This window comes from Benincasa hispida, chromosome 5 (genome assembly GCF_027475165.1).
Source record: "Benincasa hispida cultivar pf3 chromosome 5, pf3_genome.v1.1, whole genome shotgun sequence".
NCBI lineage: Eukaryota > Viridiplantae > Streptophyta > Magnoliopsida > Cucurbitales > Cucurbitaceae > Benincasa > Benincasa hispida.
Genome location: NC_143482.1, coordinates 53,467,485 through 53,481,725, shown reverse-complemented (window position 1 = coordinate 53,481,725; position 14,241 = coordinate 53,467,485). Strand labels below are relative to the sequence as shown.

General features: G+C 37.9%; 1 pseudogene across 3 annotated transcripts; it reads right to left on the bottom strand.

The window, feature by feature from the left end:
* Positions 1 to 10,984: 10,984 nt before the first annotated feature.
* On the bottom strand, positions 10,985 to 13,304 carry LOC150036232 (cyanidin 3-O-galactoside 2''-O-xylosyltransferase FGGT1 pseudogene; annotated as a pseudogene). Of its 3 annotated transcripts, none has more exons than XR_016529573.1 (2): positions 13,062 to 13,304; positions 10,985 to 12,724 (listed from the first exon to the last, which is right to left on the bottom strand). The product of XR_016529573.1 is annotated as a cyanidin 3-O-galactoside 2''-O-xylosyltransferase FGGT1 pseudogene, transcript variant X1 (transcript). The 3 variants fall into 3 exon arrangements; XR_016529574.1 differs by having other exon boundaries at positions 10,985 to 12,837; positions 13,062 to 13,244; XR_016529575.1 differs by having other exon boundaries at positions 10,985 to 12,822; positions 13,062 to 13,243.
* Between the last annotated feature and the right edge of the window lie 937 nt (positions 13,305 to 14,241).

Below are 14,241 nucleotides of genomic sequence, written 5' to 3'. Positions count from 1 at the left end.
TTCTTTGACTCTTCATTCACACACCATGTATCAGACGCTAAATAGATATATTGAATGTCTCGATTGTTTTCATTACCACTTCTCTGTCTATTTTCATTCATCCATTTATCGTTTTCTTCATGAAGTGTTCTTAATCCTCAGGTAGTCAATATGAATTACGAGTACTTTATGTGTGTTAAAGAGATAATTGCGTTTAGCTAAGGCATACTAGATGGCATCTTCATCTGTTAGAGCAGAAGTGAAGATGTCATTCTGATCTATCGAGAGAAGGTCAGAAGAATGCGTTAACTAGAGCGAGTAGTACTTCCAGGAATGGAAGCAACCTTATGTTCATTACGTTCATCTCTGTTTCACCACAAACATGAGGGAATGTGAATGATCACTAAAAGGTGTACACTAAGAGAAAAACGGAACCGTACTTATGACTTTAATGTAATTAAGGAACTTCCAATGTTTATATTAGTTATCTTTCTCTTTCTGCTTCGTACATAAGACTTGCCATCGCATCACATGATCTGTGTATAATCTTCACAGCTAGCCTTGCCCTCAATATTTTGTATCATGTCGCCTGTATCTTGTACCATCTTAGCTTAGGTTTACTGCATTTTATTTTATTATTGCAATTTTACTACTTTCCTTTACTTTATCGCAACTTTATATACTTGTACACAAATACATTTATTAACTTGAAAAAACCTGGTCGCATATATCATAAACATAATGCAATAACCTCAAACAGTCCCTATGTTTGACCTCGGATCACACCGAGAAACTTGCGGTGAAATTATACTTGGTTCCAACGCAAGGAAACTTGTGACAACGCACAACATTCTACAAGAGCATCAATTAATAACACATATCTAGAAGTAGTATTGCATGAATTGAGTCCATTAACGTATGCATCATCAATAAGGAAGTAATTTTACCGTTACATCCATGCCATGAAGTTTCCTGACGAAGAAGACCTGCATGAATTTGACGATGACCAGAGTTTAAATGAAGAAGAAAATCCTGACAATGAAAATGAAGATGGGGATGCAAGTGCATCCATTGCGACATGTAATGCGATCATAGAAAAAGAAAACAAGGAAGAATAAATGATCGCAACCCAAGAAGAAGAGCCAACAGAAAATGAAGAAAGAAAAACAACGCAACCATCCTTGAAAGAACCACCAACAATAGAGTTAAATACCCTACCGAATCATCTAAAGTATGCATTTTTTGGGGCAGAATGAAAAGCTACCAGTCATTATTTCCTCTGAGCTTAATGAAGATCAGGAGAATGCGTTGCAAGCATTCTAAGAAAACATGTGCAAGCAATTGGCTGGACGCTCGTAGACATTCGAGGAATTAGCCCCACATACTGTATGCACCGCATTCGTCTCGAAGAAAACCACAAGGCATCGATCGAACATCAACGCAGACTCAACCCTGCGATGAAAGAGGTCGTTAAAAAGGAGATCATCAAATGGTTAGATGTGGGCATTATTTATCCGATAGCAGACAACGCGTGGGTCAGCCCTTTTTAGTGCGTGCCAAAAAAGGATGGCATGGCGGTAGTCCCGAATGAAAATAATGAAATAATACCGCAAAGAACCGTCACCAAGTGGCGTATTTGCATGGACTATCGCAAGCTGAATGCGGAAACGAAGAAAGATCATTTCCCTTTACCGTTCATTGACCAAATGTTAGATCGTCTAGCCGGAAATGACTTTTACTGCTTTCTTGATGGATATACCAGCTATAATCAGATTATGATTGCTCCAGAAGATCAGAACAAGACGGCATTCACCTGCCCATATGGGACTTTTGCTTTTCGCCGCATGTCGTTCGGCCTCTGCAATGTGCCGAGCACGTTCCAAAGGTGCATGATGGTCATCTTTTCAGAATATCTTCAGAACTCTGTTGAAATCTTCATGGATGACTACTCTATCTATGGGCACACCTACGAAATCTATCTGGCCAACCTGGAGAAGATACTGAAAAGATGCGAGGAGAGGAAACTCGTTCTTAACTGGGAAAATGCCATTTTATTGTAAAAGAAGGTATTATGCTGGGGCACAAGGTATCTCGGGATGGGTTGGAGGTGGATAAAGAAAAAATAGAAGCAATTGAAAAACTCCCACCTCCAACAAGTGTAAAGGGTGTAAGGAGTTGGGGCATGCCGGATTTTATAGACGCTTTGTCAAGGACTTTTTGTAAATAGCATGACTGCTGAGTGCGTTGATGGAGGCTGACAGAAAATTCAATTTTGATGACAGTTGCCTCAATACGTTCAAGATTTTGAAGAATGCACTGACAACTGCGCCTGTGTTAATTGCACCTGATTGGACACTTCCTTTGGAATTAATGTGCAATACAAGCGGGTATGTGATGGGAGCAGCTCTGGCACAGAAGAGAAAAAAAATCTTACATCCCTTCACATATGCGAGTAAGATGTTGAATCTTGCTCAGACTAACTACACCACCACAAAAAAGGAGCTACTTGCAGTAATTTTTGCGTTGGAAAAAATTTGAGCGTATCTGCTGGGAACAAAAGTGCTCATCCATACTGATCATTCGGCAATAAAGTATTTAATGACAAAAAAAGACGCGATGTCTAGGTTGATCAGATGGGTTCTCCTCCTCCAGGAATTTAACATAGAAATAATTGATCACAAGGGGATGGAGAACCAAGTTGCGAATCACTTGTCCAGATTGGAAAATCCTGAGGTTAACCACAATGAGTCAAAGGTGAGTGCGGTGTTCCCAGATGAGCAGCTGTTCCATATTGAAGAATTACCATGGTATGCTGACATAGACAACTATCTAGTTTGCGAGCAATTTCCAGAGGATTATATTAACCACCAGAAGATGAGGCTCAAGTACGAATGCAGATCATATTTTTGGGACGAGCCAAATCTGTATAAAAAGGGGGGAGACCAAATTCTGTGACTATGCGTACCAAATGTTGCTCAACAACACATATTATTGCAATGTCATGACTCACCATATGGTGGGCACTTTGAAGGACAGTGCACCGCAGCTAATGTATTACAGAATGGATTCTTCTGGCCAACATTGTTTAAGGATGCAGCTGACTACGTGATGAAGTGTGATCGGTGCCAACGCACAGGTAACATTTCATGAAAACATGCAATGCCTATGAACACCATCTTGGAACTTGAGTTGTTCGACGTATAGGGTACCGACTTCATGGGACCGTTCCCTCCATCGAATGGCAAAAATTATATTTTGTTAGCCGTCGACTATGTATTCAGATGGGTAGAAGTTGTGGCATGTGCCGCAAGTGATACGACGATAGTCTCTAAATTCCTGAAGAAAAATATTTTCACTCGTTTTGGCACCCCACGTGCCATAATAAGTGATGAAGGGTCCCACTTTGTTAATCATACTATCAAGAAACTGCTGCGCAAATATAATATTCTCCACAAAGTAGCCACCACATACCATCTGCAGACGAATGGTCAGGCCGAGGTGTCCAACCGAGAGATCAAGCTGATACTTGAGAAGTTGGTAAGGCCTTCGCAAAAGGATTGGGCAACAAAGCTCAATGATGCATTGTGGGCATACCGGACTGCATTTAAGACACCCATAGGTATGTCCCCGTATGCGTTGGTATTTGGTAAGGCGTGTCATTTGCCTCTGGAGCTAGAATACAAAGCACTATGGGCGGTGAAGAAGCTAAACTTTGATTTGAAGAAAGCAGGAGAAGCAAGAAAACTTCAACTGGTCGAACTGGAGGAATGGAGGATTAACGCATATGAGAACGCAAAGATCTACAAGGACCGTGCAAAGCATTGGCACGACAAACACATATGCAGCAAGAACCTATCCCAATGGGCAGAGGGTCTTACTATTCAACTCATGATTATGACTCTTCCCTGGGAAATTAAAGTCATGTTGGTCCGGACCATTCATAGTTAGAGAGGTATTTCCGTATGGCACGGTCGAATTATCTAATGATGACAAACCAACATATTCAAAGTTAATAGGCAGCGAGTAAAAGTATATCACAGAGAAGACTGGCATCGCCAAGTCGACTCTTTGGAACTAAGAGACTCTGAATAAGAAAGAAGTAGGTGGTCCCTGCATTATCAGACGATCGAAATTAATCAGGGGCGCAAGTTTTGGAATCATGAAATTTTCAACTTTTCTCTACTCAGTATTTTCATTTCACTATATTTTCAGTTTTTAACGATTGTGGTAAAAGATTTTGTTTTGTTTAATAATATTTGACCCTCTCGATGTTTTTCTTGCAAACGATCAAGGCAAACAATTGCAGAGGTGCCACACGAAGACGTAACTACTTCATTCCATCACCGTAATGCAAAAGAAGAAGATCGTCGCAAAGCAGGATGTGTCAACAAACAATGCAGGCGATAGCGCAAATTTGGGGGTTGTATTCTTCCTTGACTTTATTCCAAATTTTGCATTATCGCATTGCTTTTTCATTTTGAAAGTTTTATCACCGCATCCTCTTTGATTACCGCAATAATTTAACATTGATAAATTTAGTAAGCCGCCGCATGCTTTCTCTTTGCCAATTATGATTTCAATTATGAAAAACATGCTTCTATTTTTTTCATATACACTAGGGTCAGCTTAATTTATGATAGTCACCTCATGAAATATTTCTAAAAGTTAGTGGTTTGCTAGCTTTCTTTCAAACTCCCTTTACCAAACTTCCTAAGAACATCGCATGACTTCTTTCAATCTTTTGGCAATGGGGACATTGCCGCATTTTAAATTTGGGGGTGAGGTATTTATTTTTCGACCTTGCAATTTTTAGCTTTATGAAAAAAAAAATTGAGAATAACAACTCCACTGTTAACGTAATGGGGAAACCCATGTTGAGAAGAGTTAAGTTGTAAAGGGCATTTACCCGTAGTTGGATGTCCGCATGACACACGTGGGGGCAAGCCAAAAAGAAAGTAAGTTGCTAGGATCAACGTATAAATAAATGATTGCAACTCCGCTGCCAAGTAGGTATGAGTTTAGTCTGAGGAAGAGTGCCTTGCTCGTAGTTGGATGTCCGCATGACACACGTGGAGGCACGCCAAAACGAAGGCAAGGTACTTGGATTAGTGCAATGTCAAAAGAAAAAAAAATAAAAAAAATAATAATAATGTCAAGAAATATGCAAGGATAAAAATAATTTGACACTCCGGTGGAAAAGTTTATTTTTGAAATAAATCATGCATGACCCGGAATTTAGTAAATTACTTTTGAAGGTTAAACATGTGGTCCCTAGGTTTTAGAAATATTTTAAGAAGAGACTTGAATAAGAATTAAGGAAATTTTGATGTATAGGATTTGAATGAAGTATCCTTGAGAAATATAGGAAAATAGATTTGCGGTCGACTTTCTAAAGGAAATCTTTGCTTATGTGTGAGGACAAGAATTGTTAAATTTGCAGGTGTGATAATGGGCAGAAATGCACGTTATTACAGTGCTAAGTTCTTAAACAATACTGGCTTGGGTTGATAAAATATGTTAGATTGCATCCAAAAAAACATTAAGTTCATAACATTGCTGTCGCATGCGTTCATCGCATAGAAACAGATAATTTTTATATTTTTAGGCAGAATATGCGTTGACACAAGGCGAAAAGCGCGATCATAAGAAATCAACAGTCGAGCGCAACATTACCGCAAGGCTTTGCAGTGATTTGTGCTCGCAAACATCTGCACAATAAGGATTGCCACATAGAGCCGGCGCAACTTGGTAGGTGCATCTGGGTGAAAGGCATAATTAATCACAATGGGACAGAAAGCTGATGACAGTCGAATATAAATTAAGTTGACAAGCCGCTAACGATAACAAGTACACTCAGCTTTTTGGTGGCAAATATTCGGTGCATCAGTCAGAGAATTAAAGCCATCCCATCAGTGCAATCATAAGAGAGAAGCCGCCTTTCACATCAAAAGCTCTATAAATACTGAAGGCAACCTTCGGAAAAGGAGTTCGGATACTTAGATACTTTTCTCCATAGTTAGAATAGCCTTGTCCTGATGTCGAACACTAACCCTGATGTCGATTTCCGAGAATTTGTATCAGTCTCAAAGTGAGAGTTTGTATATCCTGTAAGGATCAAATCCTTATCTCCATACATGAGCATATAGTCCCTTGTTCTCTGAGATACTTGAGGATCATTTTGACCATCGTGTGGTGATCTAATCCTAGATTGGACTGATATCGACTGATAATCCCTACTACAAAGCAAATGTCAGGTCCAGTACATAACATTGCATACATTAATCTTCCAACAGCCAAAACATATGAAGTCTGTATCATTTCCTCAACCTCTTGAGGTATCTAGGACATTGATCTTTAGACAAAATAATTCCATGTCTGAAGGGTAATAAACCCCTCTTAGAATTCTGCATTCTGTACTTGATCAACATTTGGTCAATATACCATGTCTGAGACGAGGCCAACCTCTTTTTCTTACAATCCCGAATGATCTGGATCCCTAGAACATACTATGCCTCTCCCAAAACTTTCATTTGGAATTGGGCGGCTAGCCATTTCTTAATGTCAGTCAGAAAACCAACATCATTCCCAATGAGTAGGATATCATCCACATACAATACCAGGAAACTACTGAGCTATTGATGATTTTCTTGTAAACACAAGGCTAATCAACAATCTGATCAAAGCCAAACGATTTGATCACACTGTCAAATCTAATGTTCCACGATCTAGATGCTTGTTTCATCCCATAAATGGACCTATTAAGCTTGCAAACTCTTTGCTCTTAATTTGGAACTAGGAAACCCTCGGTTGAGCCATGTAAATGGTCTCTTCAAGATTACCATTAAGAATGGAAGTTTTGACGTCCATTTTCCATATCTCATAATCATAAAATGTGGCTATGGACAGAAGTATCCTAATAGACTTCAACATGACAACAGGTGAGAAAGTTTCCTCATAGTCCACTCCCTTGACCTGGGTATAACCCTTTGCCATGAGTCTAGCTCTAAAGGTCTGCATCTTTCCATCTACATCTTGTTTTCTCTTGTAGATCCATTACACCCTATAGGTTTTACCCCATCAGGCCGATCCACAAGTTCCCAGATAGAATTGAAGTACATAGACTCCATTTCTTGGTTCATGGCTTTAATCTACTCATCTTTGTCAACATCATCCATTGCTTGCTTATAAGACAATGGATCCTCGACCCCATCATTAGACATGATGTTTTGGGCTTCAGTCAAACCCATGTAGCATTCTGGTGGGTTCGCAACCCTCCCACTATGTCAAGGCAGTCTCGACTCTTGAGATAGTTGACAAGATGAATCGACATCAACAACTCTTGTTGATCTAGTCTGTTCAAAAACTCTTGTTGAACCCTTAGTAGTCTCACTAGAAATCTCATGTAAAAAAAGATTCCTTCGTGGCTTATAATCCCTGATTTGGTATGCTTCCAAGAATATAGCATTTGTCGATACAAACACCTTGTTCTTACTCGGATCATAGAAGTATCCACCCATTGTTTCCTTGGGGTAGCCTACAAAGAGGCAAACTTTCGAACGCGGTTCCAACATTTTAGGGTTAGCCACAAGCACGTGGGTTGGGCATCTCCAAATTCTAAAGTGGCATAAACTACCTTTATGGCCTCTCCACAGCTCAAAAGGTGTTTCAAAAACACTTTTTGAGGGAATGTATTTCAAAATATAACATGCAGTCTCAACTACAAATCCCCAAAATGAGTTTGAAAGATGAGCATAACTCATTATAGACTGACCAATGTCAAACGGGATTCTATTTCTCCTTTTTGACACAACGTTCTGATGAGGTGTACCTAGGGCTGAGAGTTGGGACGTAATTCCATGTTCTATCATATAGTTCTGGAATTCGAGGTCCATATACTATCCACCACGATCAGATCGTAGTGTTTTTATCTTCTTACCTAACAAGTTTTCAACTTTAGCCTTATACTCCCTGAACTTGTCAAGGGCTTCAGACTTATGTTGGATTATTTATAGATACCCGTATCTTGAATAATCATTTATGAAAGAGATGAAATATTCATACTCACCTCAAGCCCTAACTTTCATCAGACCACATAGGTCTGAATGTATAATCTCCAAGGTTTCCTTGGCTCTATAATCTTTTCCAGTAAAAGGTCTTTTGGTCATCTAACCTTCAAAGCATGATTCACATTCCGGCAAGGAGTTTTCCTCTAAACTCTTTAGAAGTTCACATTTCACCAACTTCTCAATCCTATTGAGGTTGATGTGACCTAACCTTAGATGCTAAAGATGGGCGTTTCCTTAGGAGAAACCTTTGGCCTTTTTGCAGTTGTCAATGTACTGAACATTTCAGTATTAAGCAAGGCTTTTATGACTAACGACCTTAGTACATATAAGTTATTTTCCATTGAACCAAAACAATCTCCGTACCATTCTTGAAAATAAACACTTTACTCTTAGAAAAGAAGACGGTATAACTTGTTCAATGAGACAAGAAACCGAGATTAAGTTCCTCTTGATATAAGGAATTATAAACGCATTATCCAGCAATAGATAACGTTTCTTGTCCAAAACTAACTTTAGCCTGCCTAAAACAACAGTTGAAACAAACACATCGAAGAGTTCAACTCTTCATCTTGCAATGTTTGTCAGGAAGTGAATCCTTGGTAGGAAGAACTAACGTGGTTAGTAACACCTGAATCAAGTATCCAGACAGAATCATCATTCTCTACCAAACACATCTCCAAGACATAAATCACATTTACTGTCTTTAGACTTCTTCCTCTTTTTGAGAGTAGTGGGATCAGTGTTAGAACCTAAATAAGCTCCATGTTCCATTTTAGAGAACACTTCTCGTCGATGAACTTTATCAGAGTCAGCAACACTTGCTTTCTCTTTTAGTCTGTTGACATTCAAGAAAGACTAAAGGTTATCTCTAGAACTGACACTACTGGTCTCTTTGTCATCCATCCTTCTGTGCTTAAAAAGTAAGAACTAACGTTCAAACAATTCTTGCAACGAGTCCATGATCTGACGAGCAATGACCATGTTTCAACCCTTTCGACCAACATCAGGTATGCTAGCCCAAATGTGAAGTCGGGCCAATGAGTTATCCTTCATCCACACCTCATATGCATTACGAAAATTTCACGGTACATCAAGGGTCAGGACTTGAGGACACTCCTCAACCATGACAAACTCGAGGTCATTTACCACAAAATATGTTTTAATGGACTCTTTCCAATGTATGTACTCGGTCAAATTAAAAGAGGCAACTAATGAAAAATCATTCATGTTGCTGAAAAACAAACACATTGATCTACATTAGATTTTAGCAACTACTCTTTGAAAAACAACATCCAATACGGTTTAGAAAAACTGAAATGAACCTTGTGTGACATCTAGTTTCGCAATGACGCTTCAAAGGTTTAGAAAAAAAAGCCATCAAAGGGTAGTCAATTTATCCCTCCTTTGAATTGAGACACTCTCGACTAGTCATTAATACCAGAACAACTCTTGTTCCTATAACGACTAGCCATCATTCATTTGGTCAAAAAATCATTAACTTGCTTAACAATTTCTGATAAGTGCGACTCTTCATTTTAGATCCTAAAGTTTTGCCCCAAGTAGCCAATCTGAAGGGAAAAAATCCGATTGGGGCAAAAACTAAAGCAACCCAATCCATTTCTGGAGTTCACCTTGATATTGATCAACAGCACAAAAGCCATCTGAAGAGGGACGCTCCCAGGGCGCCATGAGGTAGTGTAAGAAGATCTCACGGTGCAAACCAATGAAGGAGACCGCAGGACATGTTGACACACATCCTTTACCCACTTACTATAAACACTTTCTCCGTCCACCTTGATATTGACTCATGCAAACACCATCCGAAGGGGGATGCTCCCAAGGCACCACGAGGCCAAGCATGAATCTCAAGGCGTGAACATTCAAGGAGAAACATAAGTGGAATCATTGACATATCATATATATCTCTTCCTCTTACTGAGTATTTTATAACCTAGGGTTTAGTTTACTTAGAAAAAACATGACTAAGAATTTTAACTGACTTTTTATGTTTACCCAAAAGTAACGCTTACTTTGGAAAATTGAACAACTTTTGATCATCATCCATTAAACTCTTTGACGAAGTCTTTGATCAACTGTCGGATGCTTATAGTAAATCTATCTAATTCACCTTTCCAGGTAGGTTCCCAAGTAGGGGTGTTGTGTTTTCGTCAGATTAAATACCCCAACCTAGATAGAACCCGCCTTAGACAAAATGTCCCTTATAGATAGATTTAATACAAATTTAATCTTTTATGCCAATCAATTTAATCCTATTAAATCTATTCAAAATATTAAACTTAGGTTTCTAATCTTATTAGAACCATGAACTTAGGTCTATCTCAATCTAATTTTAAAATCCTTTTAAAACATGAGTTCACCTAAGTTCACATGCAACTATTTCTTATCAATTTTAGTTCTAATTTTCATTATAACGCTTATAATAGGAAACAAATAAAACGAACACAATGTGAAGCTAGACATACAAGGCATCATAACTCTTATAAATTAGCCTAAGTGTCATGCTCCATGCATTGTTCATTCATTGCTACTTTTATATAACACTTTTTAGTTCCTGAGTTTTTAGAAATTGGTGCCTTTGACCCTTCTAGTTTCAATTTGGCCATTTTAAGCCCCCATTTTTGACAAATAGGTTTAAATCGTCCCTTTTAATATTTTCAACCTAATTAAGTATTTTTTATTGTTATTTTAAATACAAATTTCAATTAAAACTAAGAAAAGTATTTTCTCTCTCTCAATCTCAATCCCATCTCTCCTCCCCACTGTTTTTTTTTTTTCTTTCTTCTCTCTTCAGTGTCATCCTTTCTCATAATTCTAATTTTTCAAAGCTTGAAAAAAAAGAGGGGAAATTGACCAACCTGCAATTGACATTCTCATCCAGTGGAAAAAAAAAGCTTGAAACTAATTTGAGACAAAGAAAGTTGGGAAACACAACTGGTACATCATTCACCGAAAAATGGTGGAGGGATGTTGAGTTTTATATTTATTGAAATGAAAACATTACAAGTATTTATAGGCAAATAAGAAACTACTCACTAATACATCAACCTTGAAATTCTTCTTTAATCAAACCCATTAAGGCATTAGGCCATTAACTCTTTTATAAAAGTCAGTACCCTAAATCAAAACCAACAACAATAATTCCAAAAGAAAAAAGAACCAACTGAATTACTTGTAAATTAAGTTTGTACTAACTTTTAACCTAGAAAAATATAGTTAAGTGCAAGTACAAGAAACAAGAGACTTTCGTTGCTACTCATACAATCAAACCATTGAGAGTGTGGATGAAATCGTTGATATAAGATTCCTCCAGATCTTTGTCAAGCAATAACTCTCTTAACTTTGCAATGTTTGCTCTGATCTCTTTCCCACTTTCATTCTCTTCATCCATCACTGTCTTCACTGCCTTACACACACTTTCTTTGCTAAAAAACCCATCTTCCTCCCCTTTCTCAATTTCCACACCAATTTTCAAGAATTTGCTCATCAATCTTGCTCCAAAAAAATGATCAATAATACGAGGCAACAACACCAACTGACACTTCTTAACCAATGCTTCGGATATAGAACCTGATCCACAATGTGTAACAAAGACTCCAATTGATGGGTGATCCAAAATTTGTTGTTGTTGAATCCATCCTCCATATACAACCCCTCTCCCCTGAACTCTCTGTTCGAATCCTTCCGGTAAGGCAACCTCGACCGTGTCGATGCCATCAGGCGGTTTGAGTGCAGCCAAAAATGGTAAATTTGAAAGCTCAAGACCCAACAGCAATTCTTGGAATTGGTTTTTGGTCAAAGTACACTCACTTCCAAATGCACAATATATGACCGAGCCAGACTTGAACTCTGATAGCCATTTTACCCATCTCTCTTCTAAAGTTGTGATTACTGGGTGTAAATCCACAATTCCTGACAGGAGAACAGGCTTTTTTACTATAGTTTGCATATAGTCTATAAAAGGCCCTTCAATTTCCCTACATGATTTCAATGCCATAGCATTGCATTGGGATAACGAAGTGGCACTGCGCTCAAAGAAAGGGATATCACCGCCAAATCTCCAATGGCTAAGGGATGCCAAATATTGAGCCTCATGAGCTTGAAGCTTGATTGAGGAACTTGGGAAACCAGGAGGTGGCTGCATAAAATGATCTCGAGTTAAATTACTATGTCCAGGAAATTCCCATAATTTGCCCTCAATATAACTCATTGTGACTGCAGAAATAGGAGTATAATAAATTGACTTAATGCCCAATTGACGTGCCAGTTTTGGCACCCAATACGCGAGATCGAAGAAGATGGCATCAGGTTTTATGTCTTGAAGTCGAGACGCGATTTGGGGTTCGGTGCAGTCCATGGAAGTCATTAGGAGAGGGATCTGTGAAGGGTGAGAAACATCAGCAGTAGTTTCAGCTCCAAGAGGGAGGCCATCAACATGAGGAAGAGTGATGGGGACAAAGGTAATGAGATTTCGAAAATGATTGAAAGGCTGCAATTTGGGTTGAGTTTTTGTTGGAACGAAGAAGGTGATTCTGTGGCCTTTCTTGGCTAACTTGTTGGCAATTTGGAGAAATGGAATCAAGTGGCCAAAAGCAAACCAAGGGTACATTGCTACGTGCAGGCTTGAAGGGGCTTCTTCCATAGTTTTTTTTTTTCTCTCCCTGGAAATGATGAAATCAGACCAATTCAGATGAATGTTGAAGCTTGATGAAGCAAATTGAACAGGAAATATGGGATTGATCTGTGTTCTGCTACCTTCCTAAGAACATAAAAGCTTTGACATAATATAAATAACCATTTATGAAATCAAAATTTAAAGTTATTGTTTAGTCAAGTAACTAAATAAGGATCTAAACATTGTTCAGTAAATTTAAATATTACAAACAATTATAATATATACGTAATCCATGAATAAATTAGTGTAGATCTAAAGTAGCTAATAATATGCAAACAAATATATGTTAAAGTTTGTATTCGAAGATATATATATAAACTCACGAGAAATGAGGATTGGGAATATATGTCCTCTTGCGAGCTTCCAAAATTTGTCTCCTTTCTTTCGAACCAAGAAAGGAAAGAAGCAATAGAGAGAAAGTTAAAACAAAAAGATGAATGAGAAAAGGATAGGAGGAAAAAGAGATGATGTATATGTGGTGCAAAAAGACGTGTGTGGATAGAGAAACAAAGATAAGGGAGAGAGTGGGAATATACAAAAATGTTGATTTGTCGGTGAACAAACAAGGAGCAAAAGTGCTTTTTTTTTTTTTTTTTTTTTCTAGTGGAAATTGAGAAACAGAGTGATAAAAGATATTAATTAAAGTAGGTAGGCCGTCAAAATGTTCAATTCCAATTAAATTCTTGAGGCTACGGCCATTGTTGTCTACAACATATGTATCACTTTGACTCTAATATACTAATTCCTAAATAACGATCATTCCGACGATAAATCCTAGTAATAGAGGTTTTGTATTATTTGATTGCTCTACATGTTTCTTGCTTATTGGAGAAGTGTTATGTCCAACATATGACCGGTGTAAATTCATGTAAATACTGAACTACTTCTATTACTACTAAAACGTAGCAACAGTCGTAAGTCCGAGTCGATCCACAGAGAAGCGCGATTGATTTCGTTGAGTTAATTTTCTATCTAGAACGAAAAATGTGGGGTTTTGTCTGAATAGGAGATAAATGTGTGAAATTAAAATAAAAGGGGTAAATGTAATCTAGGATATGAGTCTATCTAACTTCTAGGGCAAGATAGAGTTCCTATGTAATTTCTTTCATTGGACACCAATTAATTATACTGAATTTGTCGATCCCTCAACCTATTAGAAAATCTAATAGCCCAATTAGCCAAGTTTTGATAAAAATCTAAATCGGCACTAATTCAATTTAAAACTTTTCCTTCTAAGCGACATACAAGTTAAAACTGAAAAGCATTAAGAAATGGTTCGATTGTTGAGATATACTACAAGTCGGAAAGTCATCTCTTGTAGCATGATTTTATTTGGAAAGATTAGGGCATACATGAGTTTGGCCAAAAAAAGTCTAGACCCTAAACATACGATCTTAATACTTGCAACTAAATCAATCAATGATGCATAGGCTAGAATGATTTTGCAAACAAGGTTTTCAACAAATTAATTTGTCAAAAGAATTTATCAAAACTCCATTAAGA